Source organism: Brachyhypopomus gauderio, chromosome 7 (assembly GCF_052324685.1).
Source record: "Brachyhypopomus gauderio isolate BG-103 chromosome 7, BGAUD_0.2, whole genome shotgun sequence".
Taxonomy (NCBI): Eukaryota; Metazoa; Chordata; class Actinopteri; order Gymnotiformes; family Hypopomidae; genus Brachyhypopomus; species Brachyhypopomus gauderio.
Window position 1 is genome coordinate 13664131 of NC_135217.1, and position 21710 is coordinate 13685840.

Sequence of the window (21710 nt, forward strand, 5' to 3'; positions counted from 1 at the left end):
GAGAAAGAAAAGTACTCTCTACATTCCTTGTCTGTGCGCCAGCCGGGAATCGAACCCGGTTCACAAGAATGGGAATCTTGCATGATACCACTACACCACTGGCACCCTGCGCAGCTAAACTTTAGAGGTCGCCAAAAAGTAAACACCAATCACAGTGCTTTTCCATGAGCAATTTACACATCTTTTCAAGCCAGATCACATTTTCAGCTACTGTTTCATTTTTCCATGGACCTGTCCTTGATTTGCTCAATAACCACGTGAGACAGTACATCATGCTTTTCATTCCTCTTCGCTTCTCAGACAAACATGCCATGTAGAGGTCAACAATGTTGTACTGTTCTGCATGGGTTGACGTCTAAGGTTCTTCTCTATGGCTCATTGTTGTATGCTTTCACACTCAGCTTGTTTGCAGACTTACCTTTACAAAGGGTCTAAAGAAAGAAGATAGAGGAAGTCTGCAGGCAAGCCAAAGAATGAGAATGTACTGTTTAGTCTCCAATGTATGACCCAGATGGGACTCGAACCCACAATCCTCAGCTCCGAAGGCTGATGCCTTATCCATTAGGCCACTGGGCCACTTTTGCTTTGCATAGTGCAGACTTTGAAGGTCTTCTCGACTATAGACTAGTTTTCAAATATATGCTGAAGCCATGCTTCTTTTGCACATAACCATGTTGGCAAGAGCTCAGCGCATAAGAGCGTGACGTTCGGAGAAAGAAAAGTACTCTCTACATTCCTTGTCTGTGCGCCAGCCGGGAATCGAACCCGGTTCACAAGAATGGGACTCTTGCATGATACCACTACACCACTGGCACCCTGCGCAGCTACTCTTTAGAGGTCGCCAAAAAGTAAACACCAATCACAGTGCTTTTCCATGAGCAATTTACACATCTTTTCAAGCCAGATCACATTTTCAGCTACTGTTTCATTTTTCCATGGACCTGTCCTTGATTTGCTCAATAACCACGTGAGACAGTACATCATGCTTTTCATTCCTCTTCGCTTCTCAGACAAACATGCCATGTAGAGGTCAACAATGTTGTACTGTTCTGCATGGGTTGACGTCTAAGGTTCTTCTCTATGGCTCATTGTTGTATGCTTTCACACTCAGCTTGTTTGCAGACTTAGCTTTACAAAGGGTCTAAAGAAAGAAGACAGAGGAAGTCTGCAGGCAAGCCAAAGAATGAGAATGTACTCTTTAGTCTCCAATGTATGACCCAGATGGGACTCGAACCCACAATCCTCAGCTCCGAAGGCTGATGCCTTATCCATTAGGCCACTGGGCCACTTTTGCTTTGCATAGTGCAGACTTTGAAGGTCTTCTCGACTATAGTCTAGTTTTCAAATATATGCTGAAGCCATGCTTCTTTGCCACATAACCATGTTGGCAAGAGCTCAGCGCATAAGAGCGTGACGTTCGGAGAAAGAAAAGAACTCTCTACATTCCATGTCTGTGCGCCAGCCGGGAATCGAACCCGGTTCACAAGAATGGGAATCATGCATGATACCACTACACCACTGGCACCCTGCGCAGCTACACTTTAGAGGTCGCCAAAAAGTAAACACCAATCACAGTGCTTTTCCATGAGCAATTTACACATCTTTTCAAGCCAGATCACATTTTCAGCTACTGTTTCATTTTTCCATGGACCTGTCCTTGACTTGCTCAATAACCACGTGAGACAGTACATCATGCTTTTCATTCCTCTTCGCTTCTCAGACAAACATGCCATGTAGAGGACAACAATGTTGTACTGTTCTGCATGGGTTGACGTCTAAGGTTCTTCTCTATGGCTCATTGTTGTATGCTTTCACAGTCAGCTTGTTTGCAGACTTACCTTTACAAAGGGTCTAAAGAAAGAAGACAGAGGAAGTCTGCAGGCAAGCCAAAGAATGAGAATGTACTCTTTAGTCTCCAATGTATGACCCAGATGGGACTCGAACCCACAATCCTCAGCTCCGAAGGCTGATGCCTTATCCATTAGGCCACTGGGCCACTTTTGCTTTGCATAGTGCAGACTTTGAAGGTCTTCTCGACTATAGACTAGTTTTCAAATATATGCTGAAGCCATGCTTCTTTGCCACATAACCATGTTGGCAAGAGCTCAGCGCATAAGAGCGTGACGTTCGGAGAAAGAAAAGTACTCTCTAGATTCCTTGTCTGTGCGCCAGCCGGGAATCGAACCCGGTTCACAAGAATGGGAATCTTGCATGATACCACTACACCACTGGCACCCTGCGCAGCTACTCTTTAGAGGTCGCCAAAAAGTAAACACCAATCACAGTGCTTTTCCATGAGCAATTTACACATCTTTTCAAGCCAGATCACATTTTCAGCTACTGTTTCATTTTTCCATGGACCTGTCCTTGATTTGCTCAATAACCACGTGAGACAGTACATCATGCTTTTCATTCCTCTTAGCTTCTCAGACAAGCATGCCATGTAGAGGTCAGCAATGTTGTACTGTTCTGCATGGGTTGACGTCTAAGGTTCTTCTCTATGGCTCATTGTTTTATGCTTTCACACTCAGCTTGTTTGCAGACTTACCTTTACAAAGGGTCTAAAGAAAGAAGATAGAGGAAGTCTGCAGGCAAGCCAAAGAATGAGAATGTACTGTTTAGTCTCCAATGTATGACCCAGATGGGACTCGAACCCACAATCCTCAGCTCCGAAGGCTGATGCCTTATCCATTAGGCCACTGGGCCACTTTTGCTTTGCATAGTGCAGACTTTGAAGGTCTTCTCGACTATAGACTAGTTTTCAAATATATGCTGAAGCCATGCTTCTTTGCCACATAACCATGTTGGCAAGAGCTCAGCGCATAAGAGCGTGACGTTCGGAGAAAGAAAAGTACTCTCTACATTCCTTGTCTGTGCGCCAGCCGGGAATCGAACCCGGTTCACAAGAATGGGAATCTTGCATGATACCACTACACCACTGGCACCCTGCGCAGCTAAACTTTAGAGGTCGCCAAAAAGTAAACACCAATCACAATGCTTTTCCATGAGCAATTTACACATCTTTTCAAGCCAGATCACATTTTCAGCTACTGTTTCATTTTTCCATGGACCTGTACTTGATTTGCTCAATAACCACGTGAGACAGTACATCATGCTTTTCATTCCTCTTCGCTTCTCAGACAAACATGCCATGTAGAGGTCAGCAATGTTGTACTGTTCTGCATGGGTTGACGTCTAAGGTTCTTCTCTATGGCTCATTGTTGTATGCTTTCACAGTCAGCTTGTTTGCAGACTTACCTTTACAAAGGGTCTAAAGAAAGAAGATAGAGGAAGTCTGCAGGCAAGCCAAAGAATGAGAATGTACTCTTTAGTCTCCAATGTATGACCCAGATGGGACTCGAACCCACAATCCTCAGCTCCGAAGGCTGATGCCTTATCCATTAGGCCACTAGGCCACTTTTGCTTTGCATAGTGCAGACTTTGAAGGTCTTCTCGACTATAGACTAGTTTTCAAATATATGCTGAAGCCATTCTTCTTTTGCACATAACCATGTTGGCAAGAGCTCAGCGCATAAGAGTGTGACGTTCGGAGAAAGAAAAGAACTCTCTACATTCCTTGTCTGTGCGCCAGCCGGGAATCGAACCTGGTTCACAAGAATGGGAATCTTGCATGATACCACTACACCACTGGCACCCTGCGCAGCTAAACTTTAGAGGTCGCCAAAAAGTAAACACCAATCACAGTGCTTTTCCATGAGCAATTTACACATCTTTTCAAGCCAGATCACATTTTCAGCTACTGTTTCATTTTTCCATGGACCTGTCCTTGATTTGCTCAATAACCACGTGAGACAGTACATCATGCTTTTCATTCCTCTTCGCTTCTCAGACAAACATGCCATGTAGAGGTCAACAATGTTGTACTGTTCTGCATGGGTTGACGTCTAAGGTTCTTCTCTATGGCTCATTGTTGTATGCTTTCACACTCAGCTTGTTTGCAGACTTACCTTTACAAAGGGTCTAAAGAAAGAAGATAGAGGAAGTCTGCAGGCAAGCCAAAGAATGAGAATGTACTCTTTAGTCTCCAATGTATGACCCAGATGGGACTCGAACCCACAATCCTCAGCTCCGAAGGCTGATGCCTTATCCATTAGGCCACTAGGCCACTTTTGCTTTGCATAGTGCAGACTTTGAAGGTCTTCTCGACTATAGACTAGTTTTCAAATATATGCTGAAGCCATGCTTCTTTTGCACATAACCATGTTGGCAAGAGCTCAGCGCATAAGAGTGTGACGTTCGGAGAAAGAAAAGAACTCTCTACATTCCTTGTCTGTGCGCCAGCCGGGAATCGAACCTGGTTCACAAGAATGGGAATCTTGCATGATACCACTACACCACTGGCACCCTGCGCAGCTAAACTTTAGAGGTCGCCAAAAAGTAAACACCAATCACAGTGCTTTTCCATGAGCAATTTACACATCTTTTCAAGCCAGATCACATTTTCAGCTACTGTTTCATTTTTCCATGGACCTGTCCTTGATTTGCTCAATAACCACGTGAGACAGTACATCATGCTTTTCATTCCTCTTCGCTTCTCAGACAAACATGCCATGTAGAGGTCAACAATGTTGTACTGTTCTGCATGGGTTGACGTCTAAGGTTCTTCTCTATGGCTCATTGTTGTATGCTTTCACACTCAGCTTGTTTGCAGACTTACCTTTACAAAGGGTCTAAAGAAAGAAGATAGAGGAAGTCTGCAGGCAAGCCAAAGAATGAGAATGTACTGTTTAGTCTCCAATGTATGACCCAGATGGGACTCGAACCCACAATCCTCAGCTCCGAAGGCTGATGCCTTATCCATTAGGCCACTGGGCCACTTTTGCTTTGCATAGTGCAGACTTTGAAGGTCTTCTCGACTATAGACTAGTTTTCAAATATATGCTGAAGCCATGCTTCTTTTGCACATAACCATGTTGGCAAGAGCTCAGCGCATAAGAGCGTGACGTTCGGAGAAAGAAAAGTACTCTCTACATTCCTTGTCTGTGCGCCAGCCGGGAATCGAACCCGGTTCACAAGAATGGGAATCTAGCATGATACCACTACACCACTGGCACCCTGCGCAGCTACTCTTTAGAGGTCGCCAAAAAGTAAACACCAATCACAGTGCTTTTCCATGAGCAATTTACACATCTTTTCAAGCCAGATCACATTTTCAGCTACTGTTTCATTTTTCCATGGACCTGTCCTTGATTTGCTCAATAACCACGTGAGACATTACATCATGCTTTTCATTCCTCTTCGCTTCTCAGACAAACATGCCATGTAGAGGTCAACAATGTTGTACTGTTCTGCATGGGTTGACGTCTAAGGTTCTTCTCTATGGCTCATTGTTGTATGCTTTCACACTCAGCTTGTTTGCAGACTTAGCTTTACAAAGGGTCTAAAGAAAGAAGACAGAGGAAGTCTGCAGGCAAGCCAAAGAATGAGAATGTACTCTTTAGTCTCCAATGTATGACCCAGATGGGACTCGAACCCACAATCCTCAGCTCCGAAGGCTGATGCCTTATCCATTAGGCCACTGGGCCACTTTTGCTTTGCATAGTGCAGACTTTGAAGGTCTTCTCGACTATAGACTAGTTTTCAAATATATGCTGAAGCCATGCTTCTTTGCCACATAACCATGTTGGCAAGAGCTCAGCGCATAAGAGCGTGACGTTCGGAGAAAGAAAAGTACTCTCTACATTCCTTGTCTGTGCGCCAGCCGGGAATCGAACCCGGTTCACAAGAATGGGAATCTTGCATGATACCACTACACCACTGGCACCCTGCGCAGCTAAACTTTAGAGGTCGCCAAAAAGTAAACACCAATCACAGTGCTTTTCCATGAGCAATTTACACATCTTTTCAAGCCAGATCACATTTTCAGCTACTGTTTCATTTTTCCATGGACCTGTCCTTAATTTGCTCAATAACCACGTGAGACAGTACATCATGCTTTTCATTCCTCTTCGCTTCTCAGACAAGCATGCCATGTAGAGGTCAACAATGTTGTACTGTTCTGCATGGGTTGACGTCTAAGGTTCTTCTCTATGGCTCATTGTTGTATGCTTTCACACTCAGCTTGTTTGCAGACTTAGCTTTACAAAGGGTCTAAAGAAAGAAGACAGAGGAAGTCTGCAGGCAAGCCAAAGAATGAGAATGTACTCTTTAGTCTCCAATGTATGACCCAGATGGGACTCGAACCCACAACCCTCAGCTCCGAAGGCTGATGCCTTATCCATTAGGCCACTGGGCCACTTTTGCTTTGCATAGTGCAGACTTTGAAGGTCTTCTCGACTATAGTCTAGTTTTCAAATATATGCTGAAGCCATGCTTCTTTGCCACATAACCATGTTGGCAAGAGCTCAGCGCATAAGAGCGTGACGTTCGGAGAAAGAAAAGAACTCTCTACATTCCATGTCTGTGCGCCAGCCGGGAATCGAACCCGGTTCACAAGAATGGGAATCATGCATGATACCACTACACCACTGGCACCCTGCGCAGCTACACTTTAGAGGTCGCCAAAAAGTAAACACCAATCACAGTGCTTTTCCATGAGCAATTTACACATCTTTTCAAGCCAGATCACATTTTCAGCTACTGTTTCATTTTTCCATGGACCTGTCCTTGACTTGCTCAATAACCACGTGAGACAGTACATCATGCTTTTCATTCCTCTTCGCTTCTCAGACAAACATGCCATGTAGAGGACAACAATGTTGTACTGTTCTGCATGGGTTGACGTCTAAGGTTCTTCTCTTTGGCTCATTGTTGTATGCTTTCACAGTCAGCTTGTTTGCAGACTTACCTTTACAAAGGGTCTAAAGAAAGAAGACAGAGGAAGTCTGCAGGCAAGCCAAAGAATGAGAATGTACTCTTTAGTCTCCAATGTATGACCCAGATGGGACTCGAACCCACAATCCTCAGCTCCGAAGGCTGATGCCTTATCCATTAGGCCACTGGGCCACTTTTGCTTTGCATAGTGCAGACTTTGAAGGTCTTCTCGACTATAGACTAGTTTTCAAATATATGCTGAAGCCATGCTTCTTTGCCACATAACCATGTTGGCAAGAGCTCAGCGCATAAGAGCGTGACGTTCGGAGAAAGAAAAGTACTCTCTAGATTCCTTGTCTGTGCGCCAGCCGGGAATCGAACCCGGTTCACAAGAATGGGAATCTTGCATGATACCACTACACCACTGGCACCCTGCGCAGCTACTCTTTAGAGGTCGCCAAAAAGTAAACACCAATCACAGTGCTTTTCCATGAGCAATTTACACATCTTTTCAAGCCAGATCACATTTTCAGCTACTGTTTCATTTTTCCATGGACCTGTCCTTGATTTGCTCAATAACCACGTGAGACAGTACATCATGCTTTTCATTCCTCTTAGCTTCTCAGACAAGCATGCCATGTAGAGGTCAGCAATGTTGTACTGTTCTGCATGGGTTGACGTCTAAGGTTCTTCTCTATGGCTCATTGTTGTATGCTTTCACACTCAGCTTGTTTGCAGACTTACCTTTACAAAGGGTCTAAAGAAAGAAGATAGAGGAAGTCTGCAGGCAAGCCAAAGAATGAGAATGTACTGTTTAGTCTCCAATGTATGACCCAGATGGGACTCGAACCCACAATCCTCAGCTCCGAAGGCTGATGCCTTATCCATTAGGCCACTGGGCCACTTTTGCTTTGCATAGTGCAGACTTTGAAGGTCTTCTCGACTATAGACTAGTTTTCAAATATATGCTGAAGCCATGCTTCTTTGCCACATAACCATGTTGGCAAGAGCTCAGCGCATAAGAGCGTGACGTTCGGAGAAAGAAAAGTACTCTCTACATTCCTTGTCTGTGCGCCAGCCGGGAATCGAACCCGGTTCACAAGAATGGGAATCTTGCATGATACCACTACACCACTGGCACCCTGCGCAGCTAAACTTTAGAGGTCGCCAAAAAGTAAACACCAATCACAGTGCTTTTCCATGAGCAATTTACACATCTTTTCAAGCCAGATCACATTTTCAGCTACTGTTTCATTTTTCCATGGACCTGTACTTGATTTGCTCAATAACCACGTGAGACAGTACATCATGCTTTTCATTCCTCTTCGCTTCTCAGACAAACATGCCATGTAGAGGTCAGCAATGTTGTACTGTTCTGCATGGGTTGACGTCTAAGGTTCTTCTCTATGGCTCATTGTTGTATGCTTTCACAGTCAGCTTGTTTGCAGACTTACCTTTACAAAGGGTCTAAAGAAAGAAGATAGAGGAAGTCTGCAGGCAAGCCAAAGAATGAGAATGTACTCTTTAGTCTCCAATGTATGACCCAGATGGGACTCGAACCCACAATCCTCAGCTCCGAAGGCTGATGCCTTATCCATTAGGCCACTAGACCACTTTTGCTTTGCATAGTGCAGACTTTGAAGGTCTTCTCGACTATAGACTAGTTTTCAAATATATGCTGAAGCCATGCTTCTTTTGCACATAACCATGTTGGCAAGAGCTCAGCGCATAAGAGTGTGACGTTCGGAGAAAGAAAAGAACTCTCTACATTCCTTGTCTGTGCGCCAGCCGGGAATCGAACCTGGTTCACAAGAATGGGAATCTTGCATGATACCACTACACCACTGGCACCCTGCGCAGCTAAACTTTAGAGGTCGCCAAAAAGTAAACACCAATCACAGTGCTTTTCCATGAGCAATTTACACATCTTTTCAAGCCAGATCACATTTTCAGCTACTGTTTCATTTTTCCATGGACCTGTCCTTGATTTGCTCAATAACCACGTGAGACAGTACATCATGCTTTTCATTCCTCTTCGCTTCTCAGACAAACATGCCATGTAGAGGTCAACAATGTTGTACTGTTCTGCATGGGTTGACGTCTAAGGTTCTTCTCTATGGCTCATTGTTGTATGCTTTCACACTCAGCTTGTTTGCAGACTTACCTTTACAAAGGGTCTAAAGAAAGAAGATAGAGGAAGTCTGCAGGCAAGCCAAAGAATGAGAATGTACTGTTTAGTCTCCAATGTATGACCCAGATGGGACTCGAACCCACAATCCTCAGCTCCGAAGGCTGATGCCTTATCCATTAGGCCACTGGGCCACTTTTGCTTTGCATAGTGCAGACTTTGAAGGTCTTCTCGACTATAGACTAGTTTTCAAATATATGCTGAAGCCATGCTTCTTTTGCACATAACCATGTTGGCAAGAGCTCAGCGCATAAGAGCGTGACGTTCGGAGAAAGAAAAGTACTCTCTACATTCCTTGTCTGTGCGCCAGCCGGGAATCGAACCCGGTTCACAAGAATGGGAATCTTGCATGATACCACTACACCACTGGCACCCTGCGCAGCTACTCTTTAGAGGTCGCCAAAAAGTAAACACCAATCACAGTGCTTTTCCATGAGCAATTTACACATCTTTTCAAGCCAGATCACATTTTCAGCTACTGTTTCATTTTTCCATGGACCTGTCCTTGATTTGCTCAATAACCACGTGAGACATTACATCATGCTTTTCATTCCTCTTCGCTTCTCAGACAAACATGCCATGTAGAGGTCAACAATGTTGTACTGTTCTGCATGGGTTGACGTCTAAGGTTCTTCTCTATGGCTCATTGTTGTATGCTTTCACACTCAGCTTGTTTGCAGACTTAGCTTTACAAAGGGTCTAAAGAAAGAAGACAGAGGAAGTCTGCAGGCAAGCCAAAGAATGAGAATGTACTCTTTAGTCTCCAATGTATGACCCAGATGGGACTCGAACCCACAATCCTCAGCTCCGAAGGCTGATGCCTTATCCATTAGGCCACTGGGCCACTTTTGCTTTGCATAGTGCAGACTTTGAAGGTCTTCTCGACTATAGTCTAGTTTTCAAATATATGCTGAAGCCATGCTTCTTTGCCACATAACCATGTTGGCAAGAGCTCAGCGCATAAGAGCGTGACGTTCGGAGAAAGAAAAGAACTCTCTACATTCCATGTCTGTGCGCCAGCCGGGAATCGAACCCGGTTCACAAGAATGGGAATCATGCATGATACCACTACACCACTGGCACCCTGCGCAGCTACACTTTAGAGGTCGCCAAAAAGTAAACACCAATCACAGTGCTTTTCCATGAGCAATTTACACATCTTTTCAAGCCAGATCACATTTTCAGCTACTGTTTCATTTTTCCATGGACCTGTCCTTGACTTGCTCAATAACCACGTGAGACAGTACATCATGCTTTTCATTCCTCTTCGCTTCTCAGACAAACATGCCATGTAGAGGACAACAATGTTGTACTGTTCTGCATGGGTTGACGTCTAAGGTTCTTCTCTTTGGCTCATTGTTGTATGCTTTCACAGTCAGCTTGTTTGCAGACTTACCTTTACAAAGGGTCTAAAGAAAGAAGACAGAGGAAGTCTGCAGGCAAGCCAAAGAATGAGAATGTACTCTTTAGTCTCCAAAGTATTACCCAGATGGGACTCGAACCCACAATCCTCAGCTCCGAAGGCTGATGCCTTATCCATTAGGCCACTGGGCCACTTTTGCTTTGCATAGTGCAGACTTTGAAGGTCTTCTCGACTATAGACTAGTTTTCAAATATATGCTGAAGCCATGCTTCTTTGCCACATAACCATGTTGGCAAGAGCTCAGCGCATAAGAGCGTGACGTTCGGAGAAAGAAAAGTACTCTCTACATTCCTTGTCTGTGCGCCAGCCGGGAATCGAACCCGGTTCACAAGAATGGGAATCTTGCATGATACCACTACACCACTGGCACCCTGCGCAGCTAAACTTTAGAGGTCGCCAAAAAGTAAACACCAATCACAGTGCTTTTCCATGAGCAACTTACACATCTTTTCAAGCCAGATCACATTTTCAGCTACTGTTTCATTTTTCCATGGACCTGTACTTGATTTGCTCAATAACCACGTGAGACAGTACATCATGCTTTTCATTCCTCTTCGCTTCTCAGACAAACATGCCATGTAGAGGTCAGCAATGTTGTACTGTTCTGCATGGGTTGACGTCTAAGGTTCTTCTCTATGGCTCATTGTTGTATGCTTTCACAGTCAGCTTGTTTGCAGACTTACCTTTACAAAGGGTCTAAAGAAAGAAGATAGAGGAAGTCTGCAGGCAAGCCAAAGAATGAGAATGTACTCTTTAGTCTCCAATGTATGACCCAGATGGGACTCGAACCCACAATCCTCAGCTCCGAAGGCTGATGCCTTATCCATTAGGCCACTAGGCCACTTTTGCTTTGCATAGTGCAGACTTTGAAGGTCTTCTCGACTATAGACTAGTTTTCAAATATATGCTGAAGCCATGCTTCTTTTGCACATAACCATGTTGGCAAGAGCTCAGCGCATAAGAGTGTGACGTTCGGAGAAAGAAAAGAACTCTCTACATTCCATGTCTGTGCGCCAGCCGGGAATCGAACCCGGTTCACAAGAATGGGAATCATGCATGATACCACTACACCACTGGCACCCTGCGCAGCTACACTTTAGAGGTCGCCAAAAAGTAAACACCAATCACAGTGCTTTTCCATGAGCAATTTACACATCTTTTCAAGCCAGATCACATTTTCAGCTACTGTTTCATTTTTCCATGGACCTGTCCTTGACTTGCTCAATAACCACGTGAGACAGTACATCATGCTTTTCATTCCTCTTCGCTTCTCAGACAAACATGCCATGTAGAGGACAACAATGTTGTACTGTTCTGCATGGGTTGACGTCTAAGGTTCTTCTCTTTGGCTCATTGTTGTATGCTTTCACAGTCAGCTTGTTTGCAGACTTACCTTTACAAAGGGTCTAAAGAAAGAAGACAGAGGAAGTCTGCAGGCAAGCCAAAGAATGAGAATGTACTCTTTAGTCTCCAATGTATGACCCAGATGGGACTCGAACCCACAATCCTCAGCTCCGAAGGCTGATGCCTTATCCATTAGGCCACTGGGCCACTTTTGCTTTGCATAGTGCAGACTTTGAAGGTCTTCTCGACTATAGACTAGTTTTCAAATATATGCTGAAGCCATGCTTCTTTGCCACATAACCATGTTGGCAAGAGCTCAGCGCATAAGAGCGTGACGTTCGGAGAAAGAAAAGTACTCTCTACATTCCTTGTCTGTGCGCCAGCCGGGAATCGAACCCGGTTCACAAGAATGGGAATCTTGCATGATACCACTACACCACTGGCACCCTGCGCAGCTAAACTTTAGAGGTCGCCAAAAAGTAAACACCAATCACAGTGCTTTTCCATGAGCAATTTACACATCTTTTCAAGCCAGATCACATTTTCAGCTACTGTTTCATTTTTCCATGGACCTGTACTTGATTTGCTCAATAACCACGTGAGACAGTACATCATGCTTTTCATTCCTCTTCGCTTCTCAGACAAACATGCCATGTAGAGGTCAGCAATGTTGTACTGTTCTGCATGGGTTGACGTCTAAGGTTCTTCTCTATGGCTCATTGTTGTATGCTTTCACAGTCAGCTTGTTTGCAGACTTACCTTTACAAAGGGTCTAAAGAAAGAAGATAGAGGAAGTCTGCAGGCAAGCCAAAGAATGAGAATGTACTCTTTAGTCTCCAATGTATGACCCAGATGGGACTCGAACCCACAATCCTCAGCTCCGAAGGCTGATGCCTTATCCATTAGGCCACTAGGCCACTTTTGCTTTGCATAGTGCAGACTTTGAAGGTCTTCTCGACTATAGACTAGTTTTCAAATATATGCTGAAGCCATGCTTCTTTTGCACATAACCATGTTGGCAAGAGCTCAGCGCATAAGAGTGTGACGTTCGGAGAAAGAAAAGAACTCTCTACATTCCTTGTCTGTGCGCCAGCCGGGAATCGAACCTGGTTCACAAGAATGGGAATCTTGCATGATACCACTACACCACTGGCACCCTGCGCAGCTAAACTTTAGAGGTCGCCAAAAAGTAAACACCAATCACAGTGCTTTTCCATGAGCAATTTACACATCTTTTCAAGCCAGATCACATTTTCAGCTACTGTTTCATTTTTCCATGGACCTGTCCTTGATTTGCTCAATAACCACGTGAGACAGTACATCATGCTTTTCATTCCTCTTCGCTTCTCAGACAAACATGCCATGTAGAGGTCAGCAATGTTGTACTGTTCTGCATGGGTTGACGTCTAAGGTTCTTCTCTATGGCTCATTGTTGTATGCTTTCACAGTCAGCTTGTTTGCAGACTTACCTTTACAAAGGGTCTAAAGAAAGAAGATAGAGGAAGTCTGCAGGCAAGCCAAAGAATGAGAATGTACTGTTTAGTCTCCAATGTATGACCCAGATGGGACTCGAACCCACAATCCTCAGCTCCGAAGGGTGAAGCCTTATCCATTAGGCCACTGGGCCACTTTTGCTTTGCATAGTGCAGACTTTGAAGGTCTTCTCGACTATAGACTAGTTTTCAAATATATGCTGAAGCCATGCTTCTTTGCCACATAACCATGTTGGCAAGAGCTCAGCGCATAAGAGCGTGACGTTCGGAGAAAGAAAAGTACTCTCTAGATTCCTTGTCTGTGCGCCAGCCGGGAATCGAACCCGGTTCACAAGAATGGGAATCTTGCATGATACCACTACACCACTGGCACCCTGCGCAGCTACTCTTTAGAGGTCGCCAAAAAGTAAACACCAATCACAGTGCTTTTCCATGAGCAATTTACACATCTTTTCAAGCCAGATCACATTTTCAGCTACTGTTTCATTTTTCCATGGACCTGTCCTTGATTTGCTCAATAACCACGTGAGACAGTACATCATGCTTTTCATTCCTCTTAGCTTCTCAGACAAGCATGCCATGTAGAGGTCAGCAATGTTGTACTGTTCTGCATGGGTTGACGTCTAAGGTTCTTCTCTATGGCTCATTGTTGTATGCTTTCACACTCAGCTTGTTTGCAGACTTACCTTTACAAAGGGTCTAAAGAAAGAAGATAGAGGAAGTCTGCAGGCAAGCCAAAGAATGAGAATGTACTGTTTAGTCTCCAATGTATGACCCAGATGGGACTCGAACCCACAATCCTCAGCTCCGAAGGCTGATGCCTTATCCATTAGGCCACTGGGCCACTTTTGCTTTGCATAGTGCAGACTTTGAAGGTCTTCTCGACTATAGACTAGTTTTCAAATATATGCTGAAGCCATGCTTCTTTGCCACATAACCATGTTGGCAAGAGCTCAGCGCATAAGAGCGTGACGTTCGGAGAAAGAAAAGTACTCTCTACATTCCTTGTCTGTGCGCCAGCCGGGAATCGAACCCGGTTCACAAGAACGGGAATCTTGCATGATACCACTACACCACTGGCACCCTGCGCAGCTAAACTTTAGAGGTCGCCAAAAAGTAAACACCAATCACAGTGCTTTTCCATGAGCAATTTACACATCTTTTCAAGCCAGATCACATTTTCAGCTACTGTTTCATTTTTCCATGGACCTGTACTTGATTTGCTCAATAACCACGTGAGACAGTACATCATGCTTTTCATTCCTCTTCGCTTCTCAGACAAACATGCCATGTAGAGGTCAGCAATGTTGTACTGTTCTGCATGGGTTGACGTCTAAGGTTCTTCTCTATGGCTCATTGTTGTATGCTTTCACAGTCAGCTTGTTTGCAGACTTACCTTTACAAAGGGTCTAAAGAAAGAAGATAGAGGAAGTCTGCAGGCAAGCCAAAGAATGAGAATGTACTGTTTAGTCTCCAATGTATGACCCAGATGGGACTCGAACCCACAATCCTCAGCTCCGAAGGGTGAAGCCTTATCCATTAGGCCACTGGGCCACTTTTGCTTTGCATAGTGCAGACTTTGAAGGTCTTCTCGACTATAGACTAGTTTTCAAATATATGCTGAAGCCATGCTTCTTTGCCACATAACCATGTTGGCAAGAGCTCAGCGCATAAGAGCGTGACGTTCGGAGAAAGAAAAGTACTCTCTAGATTCCTTGTCTGTGCGCCAGCCGGGAATCGAACCCGGTTCACAAGAATGGGAATCTTGCATGATACCACTACACCACTGGCACCCTGCGCAGCTACTCTTTAGAGGTCGCCAAAAAGTAAACACCAATCACAGTGCTTTTCCATGAGCAATTTACACATCTTTTCAAGCCAGATCACATTTTCAGCTACTGTTTCATTTTTCCATGGACCTGTCCTTGATTTGCTCAATAACCACGTGAGACAGTACATCATGCTTTTCATTCCTCTTAGCTTCTCAGACAAGCATGCCATGTAGAGGTCAGCAATGTTGTACTGTTCTGCATGGGTTGACGTCTAAGGTTCTTCTCTATGGCTCATTGTTGTATGCTTTCACACTCAGCTTGTTTGCAGACTTACCTTTACAAAGGGTCTAAAGAAAGAAGATAGAGGAAGTCTGCAGGCAAGCCAAAGAATGAGAATGTACTGTTTAGTCTCCAATGTATGACCCAGATGGGACTCGAACCCACAATCCTCAGCTCCGAAGGCTGATGCCTTATCCATTAGGCCACTGGGCCACTTTTGCTTTGCATAGTGCAGACTTTGAAGGTCTTCTCGACTATAGACTAGTTTTCAAATATATGCTGAAGCCATGCTTCTTTGCCACATAACCATGTTGGCAAGAGCTCAGCGCATAAGAGCGTGACGTTCGGAGAAAGAAAAGTACTCTCTACATTCCTTGTCTGTGCGCCAGCCGGGAATCGAACCCGGTTCACAAGAACGGGAATCTTGCATGATACCACTACACCACTGGCACCCTGCGCAGCTAAACTTTAGAGGTCGCCAAAAAGTAAACACCAATCACAGTGCTTTTCCATGAGCAATTTACACATCTTTTCAAGCCAGATCACATTTTCAGCTACTGTTTCATTTTTCCATGGACCTGTACTTGATTTGCTCAATAACCACGTGAGACAGTACATCATGCTTTTCATTCCTCTTCGCTTCTCAGACAAACATGCCATGTAGAGGTCAGCAATGTTGTACTGTTCTGCATGGGTTGACGTCTAAGGTTCTTCTCTATGGCTCATTGTTGTATGCTTTCACAGTCAGCTTGTTTGCAGACTTACCTTTACAAAGGGTCTAAAGAAAGAAGATAGAGGAAGTCTGCAGGCAAGCCAAAGAATGAGAATGTACTCTTTAGTCTCCAATGTATGACCCAGATGGGACTCGAACCCACAATCCTCAGCTCCGAAGGCTGATGCCTTATCCATTAGGCCACTAGGCCACTTTTGCTTTGCATAGTGCAGACTTTGAAGGTCTTCTCGACTATAGACTAGTTTTCAAATATATGCTGAAGCCATGCTTCTTTTGCACATAACCATGTTGGCAAGAGCTCAGCGCATAAGAGCGTGACGTTCGGAGAAAGAAAAGTACTCTCTACATTCCTTGTCTGTGCGCCAGCCGGGAATCGAACCCGGTTCACAAGAATGGGAATCTTGCATGATACCACTACACCACTGGCACCCTGCGCAGCTAAACTTTAGAGGTCGCCAAAAAGTAAACACCAATCACAGTGCTTTTCCATGAGCAATTTACACATCTTTTCAAGCCAGATCACATTTTCAGCTACTGTTTCATTTTTCCATGGACCTGTCCTTGATTTGCTCAATAACCACGTGAGACAGTACATCATGCTTTTCATTCCTCTTCGCTTCTCAGACAAACATGCCATGTAGAGGTCAACAATGTTGTACTGTTCTGCATGGGTTGACGTCTAAGGTTCTTCTCTATGGCTCATTGTTGTATGCTTTCACACTCAGCTTGTTTGCAGACTTACCTTTACAAAGGGTCTAAAGAAAGAAGATAGAGGAAGTCTGCAGGCAAGCCAAAGAATGAGAATGTACTGTTTAGTCTCCAATGTATGACCCAGATGGGACTCGAACCCACAATCCTCAGCTCCGAAGGCTGATGCCTTATCCATTAGACCACTGGGCCACTTTTGCTTTGCATAGTGCAGACTTTGAAGGTCTTCTCGACTATAGACTAGTTTTCAAATATATGCTGAAGCCATGCTTCTTTGCCACATAACCATGTTGGCAAGAGCTCAGCGCATAAGAGCGTGACGTTCGGAGAAAGAAAAGTACTCTCTACATTCCTTGTCTGTGCGTCAGCCGGGAATCGAACCCGGTTCACAAGAATGGGAATCTTGCATGATAACACTACACCACTGGCACCCTGCGCAGCTAAACTTTAGAGGTCGCCAAAAAGTAAACACCAACCACAGTGCTTTTCCATGAGCAATTTACACATCTTTTCAAGCCAGATCACATTTTCAGCTACTGTTTCATTTTTCCATGGACCTGTCCTTGATTTGCTCAATAACCACGTGAGACAGTACATCATGCTTTTCATTCCTCTTCGCTTCTCAGACAAACATGCCATGTAGAGGTCAACAATGTTGTACTGTTCTGCATGGGTTGACGTCTAAGGTTCTTCTCTATGGCTCATTGTTGTATGCTTTCACACTCAGCTTGTTTGCAGACTTAGCTTTACAAAGGGTCTAAAGAAAGAAGACAGAGGAAGTCTGCAGGCAAGCCAAAGAATGAGAATGTACTCTTTAGTCTCCAATGTATGACCCAGATGGGACTCGAACCCACAATCCTCAGCTCCGAAGGCTGATGCCTTATCCATTACGCCACTGGGCCACTTTTGCTTTGCATAGTGCAGACTTTGAAGGTCTTCTCGACTATAGACTAGTTTTCAAATATATGCTGAAGCCATGCTTCTTTGCCACATAACCATGTTGGCAAGAGCTCAGCGCATAAGAGCGTGACGTTCGGAGAAAGAAAAGTACTCTCTACATTCCTTGTCTGTGCGCCAGCCGGGAATCGAACCCGGTTCACAAGAATGGGAATCTTGCATGATACCACTACACCACTGGCACCCTGCGCAGCTAAACTTTAGAGGTCGCCAAAAAGTAAACACCAATCACAGTGCTTTTCCATGAGCAATTTACACATCTTTTCAAGCCAGATCACATTTTCAGCTACTGTTTCATTTTTCCATGGACCTGTCCTTGATTTGCTCAATAACCACGTGAGACAGTACATCATGCTTTTCATTCCTCTTCGCTTCTCAGACAAACATGCCATGTAGAGGTCAACAATGTTGTACTGTTCTGCATGGGTTGACGTCTAAGGTTCTTCTCTATGGCTCATTGTTGTATGCTTTCACACTTAGCTTGTTTGCAGACTTACCTTTACAAAGGGTCTAAAGAAAGAAGATAGAGGAAGTCTGCAGGCAAGCCAAAGAATGAGAATGTACTGTTTAGTCTCCAATGTATGACCCAGATGGGACTCAAATCCACAATCCTCAGCTCCGAAGGCTGATGCCTTATCCATTAGGCCACTGGGCCACTTTTGCTTTGCATAGTGCAGACTTTGAAGGTCTTCTCGACTATAGACTAGTTTTCAATATATGCTGAAGCCATGCTTCTTTTGCACATAACCATGTTGGCAAGAGCTCAGCGCATAAGAGCGTGACGTTCGGAGAAAGAAAAGAACTCTCTACATTCCTTGTCTGTGCGCCAGCCGGGAATCGAACCCGGTTCACAAGAATGGGAATCTTGCATGATACCACTACACCACTGGCACCCTGCGCAGCTACTCTTTAGAGGTCGCCAAAAAGTAAACACCAATCACAGTGCTTTTCCATGAGCAATTTACACATCTTTTCAAGCCAGATCACATTTTCAGCTACTGTTTCATTTTTCCATGGACCTGTCCTTGATTTGCTCAATAACCACGTGAGACAGTACATCATGCTTTTCATTCCTCTTAGCTTCTCAGACAAGCATGCCATGTAGAGGTCAGCAATGTTGTACTGTTCTGCATGGGTTGACGTCTAAGGTTCTTCTCTATGGCTCATTGTTGTATGCTTTCACACTCAGCTTGTTTGCAGACTTACCTTTACAAAGGGTCTAAAGAAAGAAGATAGAGGAAGTCTGCAGGCAAGCCAAAGAATGAGAATGTACTGTTTAGTCTCCAATGTATGACCCAGATGGGACTCGAACACACAATCCTCAGCTCCGAAGGCTGATGCCTTATCCATTAGGCCACTGGCACACTTTTGCTTTGCATAGTGCAGACTTTGAAGGTCTTCTCGACTATAGACTAGTTTTCAAATATATGCTGAAGCCATGCTTCTTTTGCACATAACCATGTTGGCAAGAGCTCAGCGCATAAGAGCGTGACGTTCGGAGAAAGAAAAGAACTCTCTACATTCCTTGTCTGTGCGCCAGCCGGGAATCGAACCCGGTTCACAAGAATGGGAATCTTGCATGATACCACTACACCACTGGCACCCTGCGCAGCTACTCTTTAGAGGTCGCCAAAAAGTAAACACCAATCACAGTGCTTTTCCATGAGCAATTTACACATCTTTTCAAGCCAGATCACATTTTCAGCTACTGTTTCATTTTTCCATGGACCTGTCCTTGATTTGCTCAATAACCACGTGAGACAGTACATCATGCTTTTCATTCCTCTTAGCTTCTCAGACAAGCATGCCATGTAGAGGTCAGCAATGTTGTACTGTTCTGCATGGGTTGACGTCTAAGGTTCTTCTCTATGGCTCATTGTTGTATGCTTTCACACTCAGCTTGTTTGCAGACTTACCTTTACAAAGGGTCTAAAGAAAGAAGATAGAGGAAGTCTGCAGGCAAGCCAAAGAATGAGAATGTACTGTTTAGTCTCCAATGTATGACCCAGATGGGACTCGAACACACAATCCTCAGCTCCGAAGGATGAAGCCTTATCCATTAGGCCACTGGGCCACTTTTCCTTTGCATAGTGCAGACTTTGAAGGTCTTCTCGACTATAGACTAGTTTTCAAATATATGCTGAAGCCATGCTTCTTTGCCACATAACCATGTTGGCAAGAGCTCAGCGCATAAGAGCGTGACGTTCGGAGAAAGAAAAGTACTCTCTACATTCCTTGTCTGTGCGCCAGCCGGGAATCGAACCCGGTTCACAAGAATGGGAATCTTGCATGATACCACTACACCACTGGCACCCTGTGCAGCTAAACTTTAGAGGTCGCCAAAAAGTAAACACCAATCACAGTGCTTTTCCATGAGCAATTTACACATCTTTTCAAGCCAGATCACATTTTCAGCTACTGTTTCATTTTTCCATGGACCTGTCCTTGATTTGCTCAATAACCACGTGAGACAGTACATCATGCTTTTCATTCCTCTTCGCTTCTCAGACAAACATGCCATGTAGAGGTCAACAATGTTGTACTGTTCTGCATGGGTTGACGTCTAAGGTTCTTCTCTATGGCTCATTGTTGTATGCTTTCACACTCAGCTTGTTTGCAGACTTACCTTTACAAAGGGTCTAAAGAAAGAAGATAGAGGAAGTCTGCAGGCAAGCCAAAGAATGAGAATGTACTGTTTAGTCTCCAATGTATGACCCAGATGGGACTCGAACCCACAATCCTCAGCTCCGAAGGCTGATGCCTTATCCATTAGGCCACTGGGCCACTTTTGCTTTGCATAGTGCAGACTTTGAAGGTCTTCTCGACTATAGACTAGTTTTCAAATATATGCTGAAGCCATGCTTCTTTTGCACATAACCATGTTGGCAAGAGCTCAGCGCATAAGAGCGTGACGTTCGGAGAAAGAAAAGTACTCTCTACATTCCTTGTCTGTGCGCCAGCCGGGAATCGAACCCGGTTCACAAGAATGGGAATCTTGCATGATACCACTACACTACTGGCACCCTGCGCAGCTAAACTTTAGAGGTCGCCAAAAAGTAAACACCAATCACAGTGCTTTTCCATGAGCAATTTACACATCTTTTCAAGCCAGATCACATTTTCAGCTACTGTTTCATTTTTCCATGGACCTGTCCTTGATTTGCTCAATAACCACGTGAGACAGTACATCATGCTTTTCATTCCTCTTCGCTTCTCAGACAAACATGCCATGTAGAGGTCAACAATGTTGTACTGTTCTGCATGGGTTGACGTCTAAGGTTCTTCTCTATGGCTCATTGTTGTATGCTTTCACACTTAGCTTGTTTGCAGACTTACCTTTACAAAGGGTCTAAAGAAAGAAGATAGAGGAAGTCTGCAGGCAAGCTAAAGAATGAGAATGTACTGTTTAGTCTCCAATGTATGACCCAGATGGGACTCGAACCCACAATCCTCAGCTCCGAAGGGTGAAGCCTTATCCATTAGGCCACTGGGCCACTTTTGCTTTGCATAGTGCAGACTTTGAAGGTCTTCTCGACTATAGACTAGTTTTCAAATATATGCTGAAGCCATGCTTCTTTGCCACATAACCATGTTGGCAAGAGCTCAGCGCATAAGAGCGTGACGTTCGGAGAAAGAAAAGTACTCTCTACATTCCTTGTCTGTGCGCCAGCCGGGAATCGAACCCGGTTCACAAGAATGGGAATCTTGCATGATACCACTACACCACTGGCACCCTGCGCAGCTAAACTTTAGAGGTCGCCAAAAAGTAAACACCAATCACAGTGCTTTTCCATGAGCAATTTACACATCTTTTCAAGCCAGATCACATTTTCAGCTACTGTTTCATTTTTCCATGGACCTGTCCTTGATTTGCTCAATAACCACGTGAGACAGTACATCATGCTTTTCATTCCTCTTCGCTTCTCAGACAAACATGCCATGTAGAGGTCAACAATGTTGTACTGTTCTGCATGGGTTGACGTCTAAGGTTCTTCTCTATGGCTCATTGTTGTATGCTTTCACACTTAGCTTGTTTGCA

General features: G+C 44.4%; 57 non-coding genes across 57 annotated transcripts; all 57 read right to left on the reverse strand.

Annotated features, from left to right (window-relative positions):
• Positions 1-34: 34 nt before the first annotated feature.
• On the reverse strand, positions 35-105 carry trnag-ccc (transfer RNA glycine (anticodon CCC)). Its single transcript has one exon. It is a non-coding gene; the product is annotated as a tRNA-Gly (tRNA).
• Positions 106-503: 398 nt separating this feature from the next.
• trnar-ucg (transfer RNA arginine (anticodon UCG)) lies at positions 504-576 on the reverse strand. The gene has a single exon. It is a non-coding gene; the product is annotated as a tRNA-Arg (tRNA).
• Positions 577-744: 168 nt separating this feature from the next.
• On the reverse strand, positions 745-815 carry trnag-ccc (transfer RNA glycine (anticodon CCC)). Its single transcript has one exon. It is a non-coding gene; the product is annotated as a tRNA-Gly (tRNA).
• Positions 816-1213: 398 nt separating this feature from the next.
• On the reverse strand, positions 1214-1286 carry trnar-ucg (transfer RNA arginine (anticodon UCG)). Its single transcript has one exon. It is a non-coding gene; the product is annotated as a tRNA-Arg (tRNA).
• A 168-nt stretch (positions 1287-1454) lies between these two features.
• Positions 1455-1525, reverse strand: trnag-ccc (transfer RNA glycine (anticodon CCC)). Its single transcript has one exon. It is a non-coding gene; the product is annotated as a tRNA-Gly (tRNA).
• Positions 1526-1923: 398 nt separating this feature from the next.
• Positions 1924-1996, reverse strand: trnar-ucg (transfer RNA arginine (anticodon UCG)). The gene has a single exon. It is a non-coding gene; the product is annotated as a tRNA-Arg (tRNA).
• A 168-nt stretch (positions 1997-2164) lies between these two features.
• On the reverse strand, positions 2165-2235 carry trnag-ccc (transfer RNA glycine (anticodon CCC)). The gene has a single exon. It is a non-coding gene; the product is annotated as a tRNA-Gly (tRNA).
• Positions 2236-2633: 398 nt separating this feature from the next.
• On the reverse strand, positions 2634-2706 carry trnar-ucg (transfer RNA arginine (anticodon UCG)). The gene has a single exon. It is a non-coding gene; the product is annotated as a tRNA-Arg (tRNA).
• A 168-nt stretch (positions 2707-2874) lies between these two features.
• On the reverse strand, positions 2875-2945 carry trnag-ccc (transfer RNA glycine (anticodon CCC)). The gene has a single exon. It is a non-coding gene; the product is annotated as a tRNA-Gly (tRNA).
• A 398-nt stretch (positions 2946-3343) lies between these two features.
• On the reverse strand, positions 3344-3416 carry trnar-ucg (transfer RNA arginine (anticodon UCG)). The gene has a single exon. It is a non-coding gene; the product is annotated as a tRNA-Arg (tRNA).
• Positions 3417-3584: 168 nt separating this feature from the next.
• On the reverse strand, positions 3585-3655 carry trnag-ccc (transfer RNA glycine (anticodon CCC)). The gene has a single exon. It is a non-coding gene; the product is annotated as a tRNA-Gly (tRNA).
• A 398-nt stretch (positions 3656-4053) lies between these two features.
• Positions 4054-4126, reverse strand: trnar-ucg (transfer RNA arginine (anticodon UCG)). Its single transcript has one exon. It is a non-coding gene; the product is annotated as a tRNA-Arg (tRNA).
• Positions 4127-4294: 168 nt separating this feature from the next.
• trnag-ccc (transfer RNA glycine (anticodon CCC)) lies at positions 4295-4365 on the reverse strand. Its single transcript has one exon. It is a non-coding gene; the product is annotated as a tRNA-Gly (tRNA).
• Positions 4366-4763: 398 nt separating this feature from the next.
• trnar-ucg (transfer RNA arginine (anticodon UCG)) lies at positions 4764-4836 on the reverse strand. Its single transcript has one exon. It is a non-coding gene; the product is annotated as a tRNA-Arg (tRNA).
• Positions 4837-5004: 168 nt separating this feature from the next.
• Positions 5005-5075, reverse strand: trnag-ccc (transfer RNA glycine (anticodon CCC)). Its single transcript has one exon. It is a non-coding gene; the product is annotated as a tRNA-Gly (tRNA).
• A 398-nt stretch (positions 5076-5473) lies between these two features.
• On the reverse strand, positions 5474-5546 carry trnar-ucg (transfer RNA arginine (anticodon UCG)). Its single transcript has one exon. It is a non-coding gene; the product is annotated as a tRNA-Arg (tRNA).
• Positions 5547-5714: 168 nt separating this feature from the next.
• Positions 5715-5785, reverse strand: trnag-ccc (transfer RNA glycine (anticodon CCC)). Its single transcript has one exon. It is a non-coding gene; the product is annotated as a tRNA-Gly (tRNA).
• A 398-nt stretch (positions 5786-6183) lies between these two features.
• On the reverse strand, positions 6184-6256 carry trnar-ucg (transfer RNA arginine (anticodon UCG)). The gene has a single exon. It is a non-coding gene; the product is annotated as a tRNA-Arg (tRNA).
• Positions 6257-6424: 168 nt separating this feature from the next.
• Positions 6425-6495, reverse strand: trnag-ccc (transfer RNA glycine (anticodon CCC)). The gene has a single exon. It is a non-coding gene; the product is annotated as a tRNA-Gly (tRNA).
• Positions 6496-6893: 398 nt separating this feature from the next.
• trnar-ucg (transfer RNA arginine (anticodon UCG)) lies at positions 6894-6966 on the reverse strand. The gene has a single exon. It is a non-coding gene; the product is annotated as a tRNA-Arg (tRNA).
• Positions 6967-7134: 168 nt separating this feature from the next.
• Positions 7135-7205, reverse strand: trnag-ccc (transfer RNA glycine (anticodon CCC)). Its single transcript has one exon. It is a non-coding gene; the product is annotated as a tRNA-Gly (tRNA).
• A 398-nt stretch (positions 7206-7603) lies between these two features.
• Positions 7604-7676, reverse strand: trnar-ucg (transfer RNA arginine (anticodon UCG)). The gene has a single exon. It is a non-coding gene; the product is annotated as a tRNA-Arg (tRNA).
• A 168-nt stretch (positions 7677-7844) lies between these two features.
• On the reverse strand, positions 7845-7915 carry trnag-ccc (transfer RNA glycine (anticodon CCC)). Its single transcript has one exon. It is a non-coding gene; the product is annotated as a tRNA-Gly (tRNA).
• Positions 7916-8313: 398 nt separating this feature from the next.
• On the reverse strand, positions 8314-8386 carry trnar-ucg (transfer RNA arginine (anticodon UCG)). The gene has a single exon. It is a non-coding gene; the product is annotated as a tRNA-Arg (tRNA).
• Positions 8387-8554: 168 nt separating this feature from the next.
• Positions 8555-8625, reverse strand: trnag-ccc (transfer RNA glycine (anticodon CCC)). The gene has a single exon. It is a non-coding gene; the product is annotated as a tRNA-Gly (tRNA).
• Positions 8626-9023: 398 nt separating this feature from the next.
• trnar-ucg (transfer RNA arginine (anticodon UCG)) lies at positions 9024-9096 on the reverse strand. The gene has a single exon. It is a non-coding gene; the product is annotated as a tRNA-Arg (tRNA).
• Positions 9097-9264: 168 nt separating this feature from the next.
• On the reverse strand, positions 9265-9335 carry trnag-ccc (transfer RNA glycine (anticodon CCC)). Its single transcript has one exon. It is a non-coding gene; the product is annotated as a tRNA-Gly (tRNA).
• Positions 9336-9733: 398 nt separating this feature from the next.
• trnar-ucg (transfer RNA arginine (anticodon UCG)) lies at positions 9734-9806 on the reverse strand. The gene has a single exon. It is a non-coding gene; the product is annotated as a tRNA-Arg (tRNA).
• A 168-nt stretch (positions 9807-9974) lies between these two features.
• trnag-ccc (transfer RNA glycine (anticodon CCC)) lies at positions 9975-10045 on the reverse strand. The gene has a single exon. It is a non-coding gene; the product is annotated as a tRNA-Gly (tRNA).
• Positions 10046-10443: 398 nt separating this feature from the next.
• Positions 10444-10516, reverse strand: trnar-ucg (transfer RNA arginine (anticodon UCG)). Its single transcript has one exon. It is a non-coding gene; the product is annotated as a tRNA-Arg (tRNA).
• Positions 10517-10684: 168 nt separating this feature from the next.
• trnag-ccc (transfer RNA glycine (anticodon CCC)) lies at positions 10685-10755 on the reverse strand. Its single transcript has one exon. It is a non-coding gene; the product is annotated as a tRNA-Gly (tRNA).
• Positions 10756-11153: 398 nt separating this feature from the next.
• Positions 11154-11226, reverse strand: trnar-ucg (transfer RNA arginine (anticodon UCG)). The gene has a single exon. It is a non-coding gene; the product is annotated as a tRNA-Arg (tRNA).
• Positions 11227-11394: 168 nt separating this feature from the next.
• Positions 11395-11465, reverse strand: trnag-ccc (transfer RNA glycine (anticodon CCC)). Its single transcript has one exon. It is a non-coding gene; the product is annotated as a tRNA-Gly (tRNA).
• A 398-nt stretch (positions 11466-11863) lies between these two features.
• Positions 11864-11936, reverse strand: trnar-ucg (transfer RNA arginine (anticodon UCG)). The gene has a single exon. It is a non-coding gene; the product is annotated as a tRNA-Arg (tRNA).
• Positions 11937-12104: 168 nt separating this feature from the next.
• On the reverse strand, positions 12105-12175 carry trnag-ccc (transfer RNA glycine (anticodon CCC)). Its single transcript has one exon. It is a non-coding gene; the product is annotated as a tRNA-Gly (tRNA).
• A 398-nt stretch (positions 12176-12573) lies between these two features.
• trnar-ucg (transfer RNA arginine (anticodon UCG)) lies at positions 12574-12646 on the reverse strand. The gene has a single exon. It is a non-coding gene; the product is annotated as a tRNA-Arg (tRNA).
• Positions 12647-12814: 168 nt separating this feature from the next.
• trnag-ccc (transfer RNA glycine (anticodon CCC)) lies at positions 12815-12885 on the reverse strand. The gene has a single exon. It is a non-coding gene; the product is annotated as a tRNA-Gly (tRNA).
• A 398-nt stretch (positions 12886-13283) lies between these two features.
• trnar-ucg (transfer RNA arginine (anticodon UCG)) lies at positions 13284-13356 on the reverse strand. The gene has a single exon. It is a non-coding gene; the product is annotated as a tRNA-Arg (tRNA).
• A 168-nt stretch (positions 13357-13524) lies between these two features.
• Positions 13525-13595, reverse strand: trnag-ccc (transfer RNA glycine (anticodon CCC)). Its single transcript has one exon. It is a non-coding gene; the product is annotated as a tRNA-Gly (tRNA).
• A 398-nt stretch (positions 13596-13993) lies between these two features.
• trnar-ucg (transfer RNA arginine (anticodon UCG)) lies at positions 13994-14066 on the reverse strand. Its single transcript has one exon. It is a non-coding gene; the product is annotated as a tRNA-Arg (tRNA).
• A 168-nt stretch (positions 14067-14234) lies between these two features.
• trnag-ccc (transfer RNA glycine (anticodon CCC)) lies at positions 14235-14305 on the reverse strand. The gene has a single exon. It is a non-coding gene; the product is annotated as a tRNA-Gly (tRNA).
• A 398-nt stretch (positions 14306-14703) lies between these two features.
• Positions 14704-14776, reverse strand: trnar-ucg (transfer RNA arginine (anticodon UCG)). Its single transcript has one exon. It is a non-coding gene; the product is annotated as a tRNA-Arg (tRNA).
• A 168-nt stretch (positions 14777-14944) lies between these two features.
• On the reverse strand, positions 14945-15015 carry trnag-ccc (transfer RNA glycine (anticodon CCC)). Its single transcript has one exon. It is a non-coding gene; the product is annotated as a tRNA-Gly (tRNA).
• Positions 15016-15413: 398 nt separating this feature from the next.
• Positions 15414-15486, reverse strand: trnar-ucg (transfer RNA arginine (anticodon UCG)). The gene has a single exon. It is a non-coding gene; the product is annotated as a tRNA-Arg (tRNA).
• A 168-nt stretch (positions 15487-15654) lies between these two features.
• trnag-ccc (transfer RNA glycine (anticodon CCC)) lies at positions 15655-15725 on the reverse strand. The gene has a single exon. It is a non-coding gene; the product is annotated as a tRNA-Gly (tRNA).
• Positions 15726-16123: 398 nt separating this feature from the next.
• Positions 16124-16196, reverse strand: trnar-ucg (transfer RNA arginine (anticodon UCG)). The gene has a single exon. It is a non-coding gene; the product is annotated as a tRNA-Arg (tRNA).
• A 168-nt stretch (positions 16197-16364) lies between these two features.
• Positions 16365-16435, reverse strand: trnag-ccc (transfer RNA glycine (anticodon CCC)). The gene has a single exon. It is a non-coding gene; the product is annotated as a tRNA-Gly (tRNA).
• A 398-nt stretch (positions 16436-16833) lies between these two features.
• On the reverse strand, positions 16834-16906 carry trnar-ucg (transfer RNA arginine (anticodon UCG)). The gene has a single exon. It is a non-coding gene; the product is annotated as a tRNA-Arg (tRNA).
• A 637-nt stretch (positions 16907-17543) lies between these two features.
• On the reverse strand, positions 17544-17616 carry trnar-ucg (transfer RNA arginine (anticodon UCG)). Its single transcript has one exon. It is a non-coding gene; the product is annotated as a tRNA-Arg (tRNA).
• A 168-nt stretch (positions 17617-17784) lies between these two features.
• On the reverse strand, positions 17785-17855 carry trnag-ccc (transfer RNA glycine (anticodon CCC)). The gene has a single exon. It is a non-coding gene; the product is annotated as a tRNA-Gly (tRNA).
• Positions 17856-18493: 638 nt separating this feature from the next.
• On the reverse strand, positions 18494-18564 carry trnag-ccc (transfer RNA glycine (anticodon CCC)). Its single transcript has one exon. It is a non-coding gene; the product is annotated as a tRNA-Gly (tRNA).
• A 639-nt stretch (positions 18565-19203) lies between these two features.
• trnag-ccc (transfer RNA glycine (anticodon CCC)) lies at positions 19204-19274 on the reverse strand. Its single transcript has one exon. It is a non-coding gene; the product is annotated as a tRNA-Gly (tRNA).
• Positions 19275-19913: 639 nt separating this feature from the next.
• trnag-ccc (transfer RNA glycine (anticodon CCC)) lies at positions 19914-19984 on the reverse strand. Its single transcript has one exon. It is a non-coding gene; the product is annotated as a tRNA-Gly (tRNA).
• A 398-nt stretch (positions 19985-20382) lies between these two features.
• trnar-ucg (transfer RNA arginine (anticodon UCG)) lies at positions 20383-20455 on the reverse strand. The gene has a single exon. It is a non-coding gene; the product is annotated as a tRNA-Arg (tRNA).
• A 168-nt stretch (positions 20456-20623) lies between these two features.
• trnag-ccc (transfer RNA glycine (anticodon CCC)) lies at positions 20624-20694 on the reverse strand. Its single transcript has one exon. It is a non-coding gene; the product is annotated as a tRNA-Gly (tRNA).
• Positions 20695-21092: 398 nt separating this feature from the next.
• trnar-ucg (transfer RNA arginine (anticodon UCG)) lies at positions 21093-21165 on the reverse strand. Its single transcript has one exon. It is a non-coding gene; the product is annotated as a tRNA-Arg (tRNA).
• A 168-nt stretch (positions 21166-21333) lies between these two features.
• trnag-ccc (transfer RNA glycine (anticodon CCC)) lies at positions 21334-21404 on the reverse strand. The gene has a single exon. It is a non-coding gene; the product is annotated as a tRNA-Gly (tRNA).
• Between the last annotated feature and the right edge of the window lie 306 nt (positions 21405-21710).